Source organism: Emydura macquarii, unplaced genomic scaffold, assembly GCF_026122565.2.
Source record: "Emydura macquarii macquarii isolate MOO-44397 ecotype Brisbane River unplaced genomic scaffold, CSIRO-AGI_Emac_v2 contig_3671, whole genome shotgun sequence".
In the NCBI taxonomy this organism is placed as follows: domain Eukaryota; kingdom Metazoa; phylum Chordata; order Testudines; family Chelidae; genus Emydura; species Emydura macquarii.
In genome coordinates this window covers 2824402-2842576 of record NW_027133808.1, presented here as the reverse complement: position 1 = coordinate 2842576, position 18175 = coordinate 2824402, and the positions used below count along the sequence as shown (strand labels likewise).

General features: G+C 39.4%; 1 long non-coding RNA gene across 1 annotated transcript in view; it reads right to left on the bottom strand.

The window, feature by feature from the left end:
- The window catches only part of LOC137145907 (uncharacterized), a 53603-nt gene extending 38051 nt beyond the window's left edge, over positions 1 to 15552 (bottom strand). Inside the window, exon 1 of the long non-coding RNA XR_010917790.1 lies at positions 15496 to 15552. This is a non-coding gene — a long non-coding RNA (uncharacterized lncRNA). The remainder of the gene's footprint in view (positions 1 to 15495) is intronic.
- Positions 15553 to 18175: the final 2623 nt, after the last annotated feature.

Sequence of the window (18175 nt, the reverse complement as noted above, 5' to 3'; positions counted from 1 at the left end):
GTGATCCACATCACCCTTTTGAGTGCTGACAGAAATAACAAATAAATAATAATCATTATAGATGGGAACACAGACTCACTCCAACTAAACAAATGGCAAAACTCCTATTGGCTTTAGTGAGAGAAGGATCCCCTCACCCCAAACACCCCTACTTTAGTAATAATTTCTCAGGGAAAGGATATTTTTCTTTATTATGTGTTGGTGAATAAAATCAAAATTTCTTAAAGTTGTATTCAAATATATGTTAACTCCTTTCATTGTCCTTGTTCACTTTGGCCAATTGTGTTCACTCAGTCAGTATAAATTACACTGCAAGCTGGTCAAAAAGGAGTTGAATAACAACACAGAAAAAATTATGGGGTTTATGTCCGCACGCATCTGAGAAGAATGATACATGCAAGTGATTTAGCCCTCTGAGTGAAACGTCCTGCTTCATAACACTGCATTACAGACCTAGAAAATAACCTGTTTAACTAAAAGGGGTTCCAACTCTATTACACCAATTTCATGAGTGACTGGATGGATCCCTTAGGATGATGCAGCAAGCTCCCCATTTTTGCTTGGCCAGCTCTCATGGTCAATGCAGAGGGAGGTTGAGGCCATGGCCCTATTTTCATCTTGCTACCTTGAAGCAGATTGTACTCAAGTAGGTGCTAGTGTGGACTACAATTATCACTGGCCTCTACATAAGTAAGAAGGAAAAGGCCCCTTGTACTTTCCCTTCTTTGTGAACCTGACCCCCACCTTATAGTGTATAGTTCAAATTTTGCTCTCAAGTACTGTGCACCCATGGCAATTGGGAGTAACTCCAATGAGTACAATTGCAGTTACTGAGTTAGTTCAGATTTATATTGGTGTACCTGACAGCAGTTTGAACCCATACACTTACACTTTGGACAAGTTTTATTCAGAAGTAAATGTGAATGACTCATAATAGGAGAATCCAGGAAAGTGTAAACACCCTCCTGTGCTGAAGGAAGATTATTCTATTTTATGTTGTGATTCTTGCATTATTTTACCTCTACCACCACCATCCCTACATTTTTTTACTAATTTTTAACAGTTCTTTCTGCAAATACTTTTCTGTTAAGGTGTTGAATGAAGTCAAGTTTTTCAACAGACAAGCTGATTTCAGATATGTTTCTGGGAGGGGAATAGCTTATCATGTTCTTCTTGTAATGCTCTACTTGGTATCTGTGCCCTGAATCTGAACACCATCAATTATCACTATTGCCTCATTTTTGGGATGGACCAAACCTCCTGGGGGGAAGATGCTGGGTACCAAACTGTCCAGGTGCAAATCTGGAATGGAACAACAACTTCCTCAAATTTGGCTGAATATCTTGTTGTATGGTCAATAAAAAGCACCTTAGGCAAGTGGCCATGTAATATGCAATTGCTTGTGAGACAAAACACATACACCATGTATGCAAGTTGTGTTGATGGTTATGAACTTAGAGAGCCACATTCTCCACTGATATAAATTGGAACAGCCCCATTGAAACCAGTGGAGCTGTGCAAATTTAAACCAGCATAGAATTTGTGTCTTATGGCCTTTCTTTGTAAAGCAAAGGCTATTTCTATTCATTAGAACATTTGCTATTGAAGATAAAATTCTTTTACACAAAAACACATTTGAGAACATCAATCTTCTTACTCTCCAGAATAGCTTTACAAGGCTGTGTCTATATATAGAAATGTACTAGTAAAGCTGGAGTATTACAGCAGTGTCCCAGTGATTGATTGAAGAGTTGTGGCTTTTGAATCTGCTGTACCTGGGAGACGGCAGGCTCAAGCTTGCAACATTTTGTTGTTGGCCTTCATGACCAAATGTGAAGCTGACAACAGGATTACATCTTGTGAGCTCGATTGTGGCTAAAAAGGCCGATGAGGAGTGGAAGTCCCTTCAGCACTAATGCATATGTAGCTCGATACTGAAAATGGATTATAGTCTGTGCCCGCTGAATCTGCCACTGTTTACGACTCAGCCTCCTTGCCTCAAGATCCATATGGTGATTAATCTCGGACTGAGTAACCCCATCATTGATTACAGCTTGCCAGTGAGATCTATTAGTTGCTGATGACTCCCAGTTGTCAATGTCAATATTGATCTGCTTCAGGTTACGCTTCAGTGTCCTTGGAGCATTTCTTCTGGCCACCTCATGTGCAGTTACCCAATTTCAGTTTGCTGTACAGCAACTGCTTTGTCATTCTGGTGCCATCCATCCTCAGTTCATGACCAGCCTATCTTAACTATGAAGGGATGAGCATGGATTCAATCCCTGTTGAGTGGCTACATTCCAGAACCTCATAGGTAACATAATATTGCCATTTAATGTAGAGTATGGCATACAGATGTCATAAATGGAACTTATCTAGAAGCTTGATGTAATGCCTATAGCAGGTCCAGATTTTGCACCCATACAACAAATTGGACATCACAACGACTTTATACATTTTTAACTTTGTTTGAAGCTTAATACCATGTTGCTGCCAGACTCTGCCTGATAGTCTGCCATATGATGAACTGGCTTTGTTGATGCGACATGTCAGCTCCCTGTCAATAATAGCATCATTCGACAATATGCTGCCAAGATAGCAGAAGTCTGTATCTGCATTCAGCTGTGTGTTGCTGATAGTGGCTTTTGGTTTCATGTAGTTTCCCTGGTGCAAGTTGATACATGTCTTCTATCTTTTTCAGATTGATTGTCAGCCCATACCTTTTTGCAGACCCTGCAAATCTGTCCATAATCAATTGGATTTCTTCTTAACTATGTGCCTCTCAGTCATGGGCATACAGCAGCTCATGAACAATTATTTCAAAGACCTTTGTGGAAGATTTCAGCCTGTTCAGGTTGCATAATTTTCGAATATCGCAAATATATCCTGATACCGGCATTCAGGTCTCTTTTAGTGTCATCGAGCATTTCTGCATAGAAGAGATTGAACAGTATTGGACAAATAACACAGCCCTGCTTAATGCCATTAGTGATAGAAAATTGGTCAGACAGAACACCAACTACACAGACTTGTCTGAGCATTCTGTCATGAAATAGCATCAGATTGTTGATTAATTTTCCTGGACAATCAAACTTATTTAATAGTTACCAAAGACCAGGTCTGCTGATGGTGTCAAATGCTTTTGCCAGGTCTCTGAAGACAATGTAAAGGTCCTGTTACTGTTCTCTCCATTTTTTCTGCATCTGATAGGCTACAAATATCATGTCTGCCATTCTTTGCATTGGCCTGAAACCACATTGTGACTCTGATAGCACACCATCAGTGAGCAGCAGATAATCAAATAGTACTCTGGCCAGACCCTTTCCAGCGATAGAGAGTAACAAGATACTGCAATAGTTGCCAGTCAGAATTCTCACCTTTCCTTTTGTTTGTTGTGACAATGGTGGCATCTTTGAAGTCTTGTGGTACATCTTTACTACTCCATATAGTGAGAAAGAGTCCATGTAGTTTGACCTTAAAGTCTAAGAGTCTATGAGTCTTGCCTTCATACTTGAATATTTCTGCAGGAATGCCAGATCCAGGAGCCCTACATTTCTTTAGAGCACTAATTACCATGCTAACTTCATCAAGAGATTCAAGAATTTGACAGTGCATCTCATAACCTTCTTCTGAACAGGCAAGTGGGAAGGTATAGATGCCTGTGCCTTTTTATTAGACTCAGAGGAAGTTAAAAAACTATACTGTCAGGTCACCTTGGTTTTTGGTGATTTTAGTTCTACAGTAATCTTTTAAGACTTACTTAAAGAAAGCATGACATGAAGGGATTTTGGAAGCTCCTATGGCACTGCATATGTAGCATTCTTTCTCCCCATTTACAGAAAAAATTTGTCTGTTCAGCTAAAGTGTGTTTCAGAGATAATGTGAGTACCCAATCGGATAATAATTTTCAAACAAATTTCTGGAGTCAGTATAAAATTACATACACTGACATAATGCATCCTTGAATTCACACTCTGCACACCATTGTAATAATCGTGGTACAAACTATGCCTTGTGATGTATCATTTTAAAACTAATGACTCACTGGCTAATGATATCATGATGAAATGTGTGTAGCGACATTATACGTAAAGCTATGAATTCTTCCTGAATGATGTTGGTAGCACGTGTTCTAACCCACATAGCCCATTTTAAGCAGGACTGGTGAAGTAGGTCTCCAACAAAGGAATGTGTGTTTACCTCAACTTACATATAAGTAGTAAACAAGGTCCTTGAAACAGCAAAAGGGAGACAAGGCAAATCTACATTTTAGCAAACAATGGCATGAAACCTCTTTCATGACAAGACTCTTTGTCTCTGTCCTCATAGCAGATATGAACTTTATCTAGGGGGGACCTTCAGGAAAATTCAATTTCAAAGGGTGTCTGAACTACAAAAGTGAGGGTAAAAAAACACCCCAAGTTATCTCTCCCTATCCGTTTCTCTCTTTTCTACCTAAGAAGACAAAAGAAACAGCCTATGAACTTTGGGAGTAAATCCTGATCTGAATTATGGTCAGCCCTGCTGCTGACCATTTCTGACTTTAACACCTTAATATTTGTACTCAAAATCTCTCTCTTTGTAATTAAATAAACTTTTACTCTTTAATTAAAACTAATCCAGTGTTGTGAATTTTTTGTGTAACTCCATTTATGGTAGAAGACTGTTGTATATTGATCCCCTTAGAGAGGCAATGGACCTAATATATTTGTACAATCCAGAAGAGGGCTGGATAGTGCAGAACACATGTTTTTTGAGGAAAATCCAGGATTGGGAGTATGCTAGGGTCACCCTGCAAGTAGTAACTAAGGTTCCTGGAAACCAGAGTGTGGCTAGTGTTTGCTGACGCTGCTGGGATCAGAGGCTATGGCTATATACAGACACTCAGGGTGTGACCTGCATGCTGTTTGGCTGTTGTGGGGAGTTCAGGTTGGAAGCTGCAATAGCAAAGCATTGTGAGGAATCCCAGGCTGCAGGGCAGGGGAGACACAGCCCCTTACTGGTCTGGATTGTACCCCTGAGTATCATACTAGCTTAGAGATTCAAATACGTGCACTGAAATCTTCCACCTCTAGGACTATGTTTTCAATTGGGTCACTATTGGTAGTGATCAAAAATCATTACGATCTGTTGACTGGAAATACATAGGTGTTACTTTAGGCCCTGGCCATGTGTGTATATTTACATGTGTAACTTCATCTGGAGCCAGTGGAAGTAATTACATTTAATCCAGTTCCTTGTGGCTAAGTAGTCACATCGCCAAAAACAACTATGCTAGTTGGTACTGCTGCTGGAAAGAGTGAAAGGCAGGGTGACATGGACATTTCAGTTTATTAAAGTGCACTTCCCTGCCCTGCTACAGGGCTACAGGTCAGTCTCCAGTTCTGTTAATCTAGTGCCTTTCATGAGTACTACATTCACATTTAGAAAAGAAAAACATATAGGTGCTTGCTGCTGGAAATGGCACATGCATAAAGAAAACACTCCATGTCCTTTCCCAAATACTTTAAAAGAGCAAAAGTATTATTCATACAAAGATAAATAAGTATAGGCTTTACTGACACTAAAAATTCTCAGAGTGCGTTAACTGCTGGTTTCTAGTGTGTGCACACCAACTACATGCGCCTAAATGACTACTTAAACCATGCAATCCATCTCAATTTTTGAGCACATGCTCCTCTGTCCCTAACAATTTAATATGTTTTTATTTTTTTTTTATATAGCACACTTCAGAAACAGAATGCTTTAGAGGGAGTAGCAGACAAACTAAAGAGAAAGGGATGTTTTATGGGGAGATTTGTATAGAGAAAATGACAGAGGTTTTAGAAGCATAGAATGAGAGAGTTCCTGGTACTCTGAAATATGGTGTTTAGCAGAAGCACAAATAAATTGAGAGGATGAGTCAAAGATAAGAAGAGAGGTGCACAGTGAGTGGGCATCAGGAAAGTGGAATGATTAGTATTATTATTCAGGATTTACATATTGTGCTCTTTGTGGGCATGGCACTTAGAATAAAAACACAATCCCTGCTCCAAGCAGCTCACAATATAGATGTGATGAACAAGGAAGACATACATGCCTGATGTGGAATCATGGCTTCTTCTGCTATTTCTGCAAAATATGCCAGACTGCAGTGTTTAAAACAAAACAAACAAACAAAATCTGCATTCATTGCAATCCACAGGGATTTACTATCATGGCAGTGAAGTGGAGAATGATCGAATCTGACAAAGAAATGCTTTATAGGGATACTAGAGTATCATCTGTTAGCAAACATGAGGACAGTTCTTGTCAGAAAGGCAATGCTAGAGATCTGATTCTGTTGACTTTAGCAGTACTTAATGTTTCATTAGTGACAGAAGAAATGTATAACAGCATGGCTTGGTAGCACCAGATTCCTAAATAAATAAAATGTGGAATGCAATTGGTATGTATTGGTAGTCTCTGTAGCTTTGCATAGAATCATTTGTTTAATTTAACAGTCCACTTTAAAATTATAGAATGGCAGCAGGCATCTTAAATCTGCCTCTCTGTAGAAGAACAGCAGTGACAAAGAGTTTGTTGCTGATTTGCAGCTCGCGAGCAGTACTTGAAAGTTGATTTAATTTCCAAGTGTAGCTAGTAGGTTAGTGTGTGCATGTGGCACTAATCCCTACTGGATTCAGATTCAGCCACTTGACCTGCTCAAGTACTTGAGATGATGTTTTTGTCTAGTGGCTGGCCTACAAAGAGAGTAAATCTAGATGTAACTAGATCTATCTAGAAGGCCAAATTCTACCTTGTTCTGAGTATCTCCACATAAGGGATTGGTAACTCAATAAGATTCAGCTTGTCGAGGTTCCTCGTAATGTTTCCACTGGGCACAGAAGTTTTTCCATCTTGAAAAGAGATGGGGTTCCACTTTCTAAACTCATGGGATATTCTGAAATCCAGTGGAATCAAATGGCATGTTTTTAGAATTGAAGAGCTGCACCGAGATTAGCTCCAGAGCCAAAGAGTTAACTGGGGTATCATGGACACTCTAGCAACTCCTTGAGGATTCCCAAAGGACTACAGCCCACAGTGTGGGAGCCTTTGGGTATGTCTACACAGCACATGAAGCCTGGGTTTGTGGAACCCGGGCATGTGGCCTCAGGATTCCAAACCAATGATTGAGTGTCTACACTGCATTCTAAACCTGTTTACAAGTGCTGGATGCAGATCTCACAGCCATGCCAAGGCATCCATACCACATTACTAACACCTTCTGTCTCAGAACTGTGGCTTGACCTGTGTGCATATTGCAAAATGATAGGACTTGGACCCGGGGCACAGTAGGACTCAGGCTCTGACCCAATCCCCTAGTGGAATCCTAGGACCTATGTCCTGCGTACTTTTTACTCAAGACATACTGATTTGTGTTTGGATGGAAGGAAGGCTTGGGCTGAAACCTGAGTCTGGGTTTATGTTATGTCAACTTTGTAAAGTAAGCCCGTGCTTGAGTCCAGGTTCAAGCCTAACCCCCCTTGCTTCTACACTGCAGTTGAACTAACCCAGTGCTCAGACCCAGGCTGACAGGACCCTGCAGTGTTGGAGAATCCAAACATGAGTCAAGCCAGGACTCAGGGTCCGAGTCCTATTGCTTTGTAATGTAGATGAAACCCCGTTTGACACGGGTCCCAGGAGTCATACAGAAATATCCCACAGTTCCATGGGGCACCTTCCTTAGTCCTCTCTATCCAAACAATCTGCAATCTACTCTATTGAAAATGAAAGCCAACCTTCTTTTATGAATGGTAATAGCTCAGGTCAGCTTTAACCCATTGTCTTCAATCCCTGATCTGCAAGCACACTATCAGAGAGCCTCCTATGTTTTGCAATGGAGAACAAACTGATCAAACCTTTTGTAAAGCGAGCTGCTTCCTGGTCATGGACGTACAACCAGACTTTGGTGAATTTCTGGTGTGAGAACAGTAAAAAACAGCAAAAGCACCAGGAATGACCACACATACCAGCAGATAAAAAGCTGTCAGTTCTGCAGATTTGTGATCAGCACAGGGAGCAAATTAAAAGGTTGAAGACCAGGGACAAGAACCTCACCTCAGGTAACTCACCAGTGACATGCCCATTTTTATGATGACTTTGAACAAGTCCTGGACATTGCACACAGCACGGAGCCAACCTTGCTTCATGATGACCTGGTCAGCTGGGATGGAGTCCTGTTGATCCCTGAATCCAGCACGGGGACTGATGGCAGCCAGCAGCAGACTCCCAATGAGGAGCATGAAGTGACTCTGTTCATGAACCAGCCCTTGAGCAGGCTGTGGATCAGGATCAACAGCAAATTCTTGGTCCCTACTTGGAAGAGCTGTTTGATCCCCCTGTTCTTGAGGAACAGCCTGCTGAAAAACCTGCAGAGACCCTGATGGAGACAGAAGCTTCCCTAGAGCCTGGTAAATGTATGACTCAAATTAAAAGTTTATCATTTCAGTAATGGGAGAGATTTCTGACGTAAGAAGCAATGCAAAAATGATAACTCACCAGTGTTTGCGTCATTCTTGTTTTCCTTGCAGTAATAAGAACTTTGCTAATTCTGTAATCACTTCTCCTGGGTCTATGGTGCTGCCTGTAAACAATGATCTGAGTGTGTGTATGTTTTGGAAATGATATTCTATTTCCAAATCTAGTCCATTTCACTTAGTCAATGTCCATGCAGTATGTGCGTCACAAAATCATTTCTTTAAAGTATGAGTGTGGTGTTAGCTATTTCCCAGAACCGTGCCAGGTGTGTGGTGGAGTAAAGTTGCAGATTTCTGCATGTTAGTGTACAACAATAACAGGGTAAGTCATATGTGAGCTAACACAGCATCATGTTAATTCCCTCATGGATTCTGACCCAGTCCTGGCTGCTAATAGCGACAAAGTATTCCTGAAGCAGGAACTCCTTAGTTAGTCACACTATGGGGAAGGGCATATATTCCAGGTCCTCCTATATAGCTAACTGGTCCACTCTACTCACAAATGTACTGCTCAGTCACCATATGTTTGAATACTTCAGCTGCATACATTGCAAGTTTTACTCCAGCAGAATATAAATATAGATCCCTTTTTTTGACCAGCTCTAAAAGTAATAAATAATACTAATAGTGAAGCATACTGATCTGTATTACCATACATCCATCTCTATACATTAATGATGAACCTTTCACTTACTGGACAGATATTATAGGTCAGAGGATTAGGAATTACTAGTAAAGTTGGTTTTGAATTATCTGGGTTGTAGGGCTACAAATGTATGTTCAGAGCACGTTTTCAGTACCGCTAGAGATTTAGTAACTGGTGATTACAGAACATTTTCACTGCCAAAACTTGGAGAGACTTTTCTTTGCCAGAATAAATCACAGTGGGCCATGTCCTCAATTTGCGTAAATCGTCATAGCTCAGTTGGAGTCAATGGAGCATTGTGGCATTTTACTCCAGCAGAGGATTTGTCTCAGTACGTCTCTGTACTACTTTGAAAAAGAGGTTCAGAGGTCAGGAAAAATGAGCTTGGAGTGAATGGACACTATTGTTTCCTGGTGCAATTGATTTCTTGGGTGGCAGCAACTCATTAAGATTTGACTGTACCGTTAAAGGCTTTAATTCAGCAAAGCACTTGAACATGGTCTTAGCTTTAAGCATGTGCTTAAGTGCTTTACTGAATCAGGACCAAACTTATAGTGTCTTTTCCAGCCTTGACAGTGACTATTTTTCTAGGAGACTTAGGAAGTTTTCCCTCGTATGTTTTGCAGTACTCTGTGACATTTAGTTTTAAGTGTTTGCATTGTTATCAGAGCTGAAAAACACTTGAATCAGTATTCAAGTTCTGCAGCTAAGGTGAATTTTGTGAGCAAATGAACAACTAGAACCTGAAACTTCTTGGGCTCGCAGTATAGTAGCATTTTTATATTAAATATAGTTTTAAAACTTGAGCGTCTTTTTCGGGAGCCTAAATTACCATTTTATGCACCTACAACTTGATTCAGATACCTCACTATAGATTTAGACCAGTGTTTCTCAAATAGTGTTCCGTGGAACCCTAGGGTTCTGCGGGCTGTGTTGAAGGGTTCCGTGAAAAAGCGGAACCCCACCGCCAAAATTAAGAGAAATCGCACGCCGCTGAACAGCTGATGGCGCTGCCGAAAACTACTTAGAGAGCATGCCGCCAAAAACAGCCTACACCGCACCGCTGAAAAGGGGAAAATTTCCTGGACTTGTTGGTGGAGGGTATGGCATGGCTGCGCAAGGGTTCCGTGGTGAAATATAATTGAGAAACACTGATTTAGGCATAAAATGTTAAAACATACACATTTGAAATTTGGATCTATAGAGAATTATCAATATAAGAAGCCCAGTTTTCAAACTTCAGTTCACCTGTGGCTGGGTCTTGCCAATCCTGACTCATGTGAGTGGCTTCATTGTCTTCAATGAGACCAGTCACATGAATGAGAGTTTGGAGGATCTGACCCATAACTAATTATTTTGTAATGCATTACATTGTATTGTGTTATAATCTTGGTGTAAATAGTGAATAAAATATTTAGAATACACTAATATGATTTTAGAAAGTTAGATTTAGCAGGATTAAGGTGAAGCAATTAAGAAAGATGAAAAAATATTAACTTGTATAATGCATAGTGGAAATGTATACAGTTACAGGCTGTCTGTAATAAATGCTAATTGATTGGAATTTATATTCTTTGGTCTTGATTTGAACTAAGCATAGCCAGGAGAGTGTAACAACTTTCAGTCACTAGCACACTGCAGGGGGAATTCTAATCTTCTACCTGGAACGGTAAGCCTTCCTCCCACTATGTCAAGGAGAAAAAATACACATTTTTATCTTAACAGAAATCTAATCAAAATGTGTGTTAAAGTTAATATACAGAATTGAAAGGTATATATTCTATGAGACTGATTATCCAAGTCTCAATGACTCCAGCTGGAGTTTTGGCCACTTAAAACTTCATATTACTTTATCACTACACTTTACTCAATTGACCATTTATGAAATTCTGTTGCCTTGCACTATCAATATGATCTAAAGCCCAATGAAGTCAATGCTGAGGTTTTTCCTTCAACTTCCATGGGATTTGGGTCAAACCCTCCTGAACTTCAGCAGGAAGTTTAAAGTTGCCACTTATGCACCAGGAAACTATGAAGTGCCACACTTCTGTTAACTCTTACTGGCTCTAACTCACAAAGACAAGAACCAGTTGCAAAGACTGAAATAGAGAATAAAGCTACAGTAGCTTTAGTACTATGTTTATTCTTTATTTCTTGTTGATGGTTAAATAAGTTATCCCAAAATCAGCAACATAATGTACTCATCATTGAAGTAGTTCAGCCATCTTATATCGTGCTGATATAGTGCCTGATTTTGGGATGTGCCAAGGCTCTCAATTTCCATTGACTTCATTGGATGGGGCTTGTGAGCATTCATTTTTTTCACAGGATCAGGTCCACAATAAAGAGAGAATTGTTTTAATGTTACATCTTTTGAATTTTCCTTTTCCAGCAAGATACAAATGCTGTTTGGGAGATCCTTAAGTGTAAAGGTAAAAAAAACAAAATTTGCAACACATAATAGTGAACTGCCATTAATCAGTTCTATTCACTGAATCAAATATGCAACATGGTAGGTCCAGCTAGAGCATTAAGAAGAATATTCAGTCGCACTGTAACAAATGACTTAGTTCAGATACTGATATTTAGTTCTGATGAGCCTGCCTTTTATAAGAGTTAATGAAAACAGTTTCACATTTATCAGAAAGCATTTACAACTGTAATGTAATTGAAAGTTCTCATTTTAGCTTCTTCCTTACACCAATAATTGTAGACTCTTGTCCAAAATCACTGAACTGCACCTAAATAAACACAAATATTTAAAACTAAAGTTATCTAACTTTAATTGAACCCTTCCTTCCTAGTTGTATATGCTTAGCCCTCCTCCTGATTTTTGAGCAGATACACTAATATCTTTCATATACCTTTTTTTCAACCTAATATGTCCCTTTTAACTTAGAGGCTCAAGGCTCCCATGCTAAAAATAAAAATTATCATCTCAACCCCAATCCTCTTTATGTTGAAGATTTTCATCCTAGTTTCCATTATGAGTCAGCACAATTACCAATACACATTGTACAGTAAAAGTAAATACTATCTTCCCCTTATTTTCCCTTTTCAGGTGCATATTTGCTCCCTCCCACACATACACACACATCTTTGATTTCATCTGATCTCTCATGAAAATCAAATCCCACACTGTGCTTCTTGCAAACTGATTCCTGCTACTGCATTTGCAGACATTTCCTTAACAGCTTCAGAGCTGAACTTGACCCCACCACTCAGCAAGAATCTATACTACTACTCTTTAAAAAAAAACGTGTACTGAACAAGAATCAGGCAGGGACATTTTGTGGAAGATGTACTATCCATTTCAGTTTGGACTCTAAGTTAAAAGCCAAGAGAGAAAGGCAAGAGGAAAAAGAGAAACAGAGAAAGAACACGTTTTATAAAGTATCTTTCAAGATTTAGTGCCAGAGAGGACAAGATTCTAGTACCTCAGTCACGTCCCAGCCCTTCAGACTCCAGCATGTGCAGAATGTGGATTCCCCTTCCCCCCCAGAGGAATACATAAGCATGACTTCAAGCAGTTTTATTGGCTCCCCACTCATTTCAAGATGCAGTTCAAAACCGTACTTCTATAAACCATGCAGAAAGGTCAGGCAAAACTTCAGTGGCTGCTTCCTCCCTCCTCTTTTGGTAGCTCCTAGCTTCCTAAAGATGGTAGAAGAAAAAGCTGGAGAGCAGGCAGGGTCATAACTCCATCTATCACCATTATACCATGTCCAACAGAGCTAAGCCTCCGCATGGGAATAATGCATTGCACCCCACAAAGGGTTGTAAGCCATGGGGATGCTGTCTTTGCTTGTTTGGGAGCTTTGGAAGGAGTTATTTCTGAGGCAGAATACCTCCTGGTACCCTCTTCTTCCCTCCTCATTGGTTGAGTAATAAATATATAATGAGTCCTTACTCTAGGTAAATCTAGTTGAAGGCAGTGGGAACTCATCTCAGTATGGATTTAGTAAGGATCACAGCATAGGATAATTTGATTAGTTCTTTTGGATTTTTCAATACATAGCAAATAAATGTGAGGAACACAGTTTCTTTAAACCTGAAACTAAAAACCTTCAACAGAGCTGGAACCTTTCAGAACTGTATAATCCAGCTAAAGTTCTTGTACCCCTTTAACTTGTCAGCATGGCTGTAGGTTCATCTGATATTCTATACAACTGTTAGATCTAAAAGCCAACGTGAAAACAAAGGTTTTGTTCCTGTTGTTTATTGTGCTATTATTAGCAAACACACACAAAAATGATGAGACCATTTGTGATTATTTTAGCCAACTTGCTAAAAATTTTAGTCCAATGATTAATTATAACAGCTTATGTTCAAGACAGCTATGCATATTAGTGACAATGACCATGGCTTACAAAGAGTCTGAAAAATGTGTCACAGAGAAGATGCCTGCAGAATTATTAAACATGAATCATCCTTGGGTGCCTACTCAAATGTAATTAGTGGAATGTAATGAACATCTAATTATAATTTCCAGTATGAAAAATCTTGGCTCTGTTTTGCCAGATTCTAGTCAAAATGTGGCGAAAAGTCCCTTAAATCTTTGTTATGATTTTTTTAGCCAAAGAAAACACATTTTTATCTTTAAAAATATGCTTACTAGCTTGGATTTTTAACTTACTGTTGTCTTATTATTAATTAGCAATCAATGGGTAGTAGCAAGACTATAAAGTGATTAGATAAATAAACATTAAGATAAAGCAATAATCAAAGTTTAACAGTAATTAAATGAAGATCACATCCCTCCCCATTCATCTCCCCCAGTAGATGGGGCTGTGAAGACAGGCTGCAGCTTTGCATTTCTAAATGCCTGAGGAAAATCTTTGAGTTAGTAGGGACTAAGTGATTTAATATAATAAGTAACAAAAATATGATGAGAAGATTAAAAAGATAAGAAGCATTAATTAATATAAGATAAAATAAATTGCAGAATACTTTGGGTGTGTATTTTTGTATGATTGTTTGTAATTCTTTAACCACCACTTTCCTGCTGACTTCTAGTATTTCTAAGATACGGTGGGTGGAGAAGAGAGAAACGTGGAAAGCAGACCATGAGAGAGGTAAGAAAGTTGAGACAGGAAAATAAATGGAGCAGTGGAAATCTGATATTGATGAGGAACAGAAGGAAGGAGACAGAGAAAAAAAGTAAACAATTCTTGGCTTTGGTTATTTCAATTATACAGAAGAATCATAGACCATAGTTTTAACTTACAATATTCCCAATGCTTGCACTTTTTAAACAGAGTCTACTCAAAAGAGAACATTACTATTACATATTCTCAAATACTGACATACTGCAAGTCTGTTCAAATAAAAACAAAAATATTTCCCACAAACAACATTTAATCAGACTAATTTGTAGTTCCCCACACCTAGAATCTGGATTCTGGCTCCTGTGCCAAGTTCTCATTGTTTTTTCCAGTCATATAGCAGCTTCCATCTGCCACATGGAACAATACTGGAAAAATATGGGGATGACAAAAGCAGCATTTATATTTAAATTATATGGCTAGCATCAAGCCAACCTTATATATATTTTACTTTTCTTTTCTTTTTCGCTGCTTAGAGTTTTGGATGTCACAATTGGGCTATTCATTCAGTTGTCTTTATTCTGGCCAATTTCTGACCATATTTAAACTTGTTCTGTATAAATGTAACCCTCTGCCAGGCAGAGCCGGCAGCAACAAAGGGCTGGGTTCTATATCTAGGGGTCCCTGTCAATGATATAGCACCAAACAGGCTCGAGTCCCCACCCAGTCACCTGGGAAATCACACACTATGCCCTGGGTGCCCTAAAAGGCAATACTTCCCCTCTCGCAAGCACAAACAAAGGAAGTAACACAGCACTGGTTTAGAAAAACAATGCAAACAGAATTCATGAGCACAATGAGCCAAACCCACCCACAGTTTGTGGGGCGTGTCCTTCACCTCTCCCTTCTTGCTCTCCCCTCCACGTTGCAGTTGCACTGTTCATCTTTCGATTGCGGGGCTCCTGCCACCAGCCAGATGCGGGCTTGACTAGTCCCCTCTGCTGCTCCTGCTGCCTACAGATATCCAACTGCTGTGGGCCCCTGCCACCTGTAGGCCCTCTCTACTGCTGGCTCCTACTGCCTCTGGGCCTTGCCGTGTCTCCTCTGCTGGTAGTCAGTCTCTTGAGCTTTCTCACTTCCTTTAGTGATTTCAGCTCTTTGTGAGTTTTAGCTGTCAGCTTTCATTCATGGGAAAACATTCAACTACCACAGGAGTAATATACCTGCTTTTTTAACAAAACAAAAGACTCCAAAAGGAATAATTAAATCTATCGTTTGACAGTGAAAGGAAATAGTCAAACCATACCTGAAGATAGTCTTTTTGTCAGCACAGGTGCAGTTTCAGCAGTATGGTGATTCCAGTACACCCTGATTGATTTTATAATTTCTGGCATCGGAACACCTCCTTTGCTGAGTTCTGTTCAGATGAGCGTGAATCTTTCATCAAACCAGACTAAGCACAGTTCTGCTGCCATTTGTTTAGTCAATAGGGAGACAACATTTCATTACCCCTGCAGTTAACACTCCAGTGATTTGTAACCCAGCACCAGCCAAAACTGACCATTTCCCATCATGCTGCTCAGCACCTAGGTGTGCTTATGGAGATAGCGAGCCCATGAAAATAAAGTGCCCCCCTTTCAGCTGGCTGAGCAAGGGGAAGGTCACTCAGACACTCAGACCTTGTTTACGTAAAAGAGGCTATTTTTTGTTCTTTTTAAAAATCAAATTGCCAGAGTCTCTATCATAGTTAGTACTAAGCCTTTCATATGTTTTGGTAGATAAAAAATAATTTAAAAAATCTATTTTTACATTTTCCTTCTCTCTATGCTTTGCCTAAACCTTGTAAAATCTAAGTAGGCAGTTTTGTTCAGGGCTATGAAAATGGATATGATTTGAATAATTTCTATTATGCCTGCCCTCTCCCCCCAAAAAAATCCCCAAAACAAAAAACAAACAAGCAAGAAAACACCTTTGATAGTGGGTAAAAATAAAACAACACTGATTCTTTTGTCACATTTTAAATTGATTGTATTTAACCACACTTAATTTGCATAGTTAAAATAAATTTTGTATATTACAATGATGAGCAACAAGAAGCTGTATAAAAGACTTTAATTATATCACGTACATGTAATTAAATCTGCTCTGATCATTTAAATGCAGGTGAAAGCTACTTGCTTTCCAAAGTAAGTATTATCTAATCTAATCTGTCTGTCTGTCTGACTAATATTTGGCTTTGTAAAATGATTATGTAAATATCAAGAGATGCTTTCTGACTTCTCTTTGAGATACATAATTTTCAGATGACTCTTGTTTCTTCGTATCTGGTATCTACTCAAATTCCCTGGAGGTCAATAAATAAACGTGAACACGTGTGTACCTTTAAGACATTAGATTTGACCTGCTGTTCTGTGTTGTCAGTCCCTATTCAAATACAAGGCTCTTGCATAGCACAAAAATATATTAAAAAAAAAAAAAAGCTGAATGCAATTTTTTAGCAAAATCTGGGTACTTTGCATAGTACTAATTGTTATTTTACCAACAAATACATGCCAAAGCCTAATTTCAGGAAGATGTTACACAGGATAAGGCCACCATCCCCTCCCCTCACATCCCTTTTCACTATAAAAGATATATTTACTTTTCTTTGTGCACTGGAACTGATATTCAAATATAGAAATGCCCATGGCCTTCTTGCTCTTGGAGGTTACCTTATCACAGTAGGAAGACACAGCATTTTGATGTGATTTCACTGCAACTCTAATGTCAAATATTTTATTTATCTACAAGCAAGTGATAAATGAACTATTCTCTGTGTTTATCAGTGGGTGACTCCAATTTGGACATCAGCTTACCAGACAGAAAAGTCTTTTTAAAAAAAGAGTTGATCTTCTGGAAATGTTTGATTATGAAGGAGAAGAGTACAGTATTTTCTAGGCATGGATGGTCAAATGAAGTTTGATAGTGTCTTCACAGGACATAGCACAATAAAAGTGCATAGGCTGGTCAGGCTTTGTGACTACTGAGGCCAAAAATAGTCCTGTAAGGGGTAGCTTCAGTGCTGTCCCTGTAACACACATCTCTTCTCAGCCATCTAGCACAGAGCCCATGCATTCACCACACCTGTGCACAGGTCTTTGATATTGATGATATTGAGCATCTACAGTGCCTTTCCCAAGGTTAACTCTTATTGACTGGTTGTCAGAGTAGATAAGTGAAAAGGGTCTGTGGCTAAAGAGTGAGCTCCTAGATGTGGGCATTGTAATGGATGAGAGAGAAAACTCAGTCCCACTGGACTCAAGAATTTCAAAAACAGATTAGAGGTTTTTCATTGTGAGGATTTGCAGCATTACTGAGATGGGAGCAGTGGTATCATATGCCTTTCTGAGCATAGGTAACACATTACTAGATGGTGTCAAGTCCCCTGTAGTGGCTGGCTCATGTATAACATAAGAGCCTACTACTGCTAACAGCCACAGAAGATTCGTTCTTTGTTCTAATGGTAAGTGTTTGTGCTAGAGGTCCTGGATTCAATCCTACTGGTGCATCATGATGGAGGTTGTTACACCTGATAAATAAAAGTCAGATCACAAAATATAGTACCTCTTCTGTGCTCTGAGTGATAGTATCAATATGAAGAAAACTTTCATTGATTCTATGTGGTGTGCAGTTTAAGATATGTTTCCCATCTCCCATGATTTCTTATTAACAATACTCAGTTAAAACAACCCTCCCTGGACAGCCTACTTATGGCTAGCCAGAAGCTGCTTGGCCATTTCAAACACTACTTTTCTGCTGTTGCCAAACTGCACAGCTTGCAAATAGAACTGTACATCACTGTGAACCAGCTACAATCCAAGATACCATGATCTGTTGGAATTCAGCCTACCACATGTTACAGTGCCTGCTGGAGAACTAACAGGTTCTGACAGGAATCTGCTCTGAGGACTTAAATACCAATTTTCTCACTCAATGCCAGTGGAACC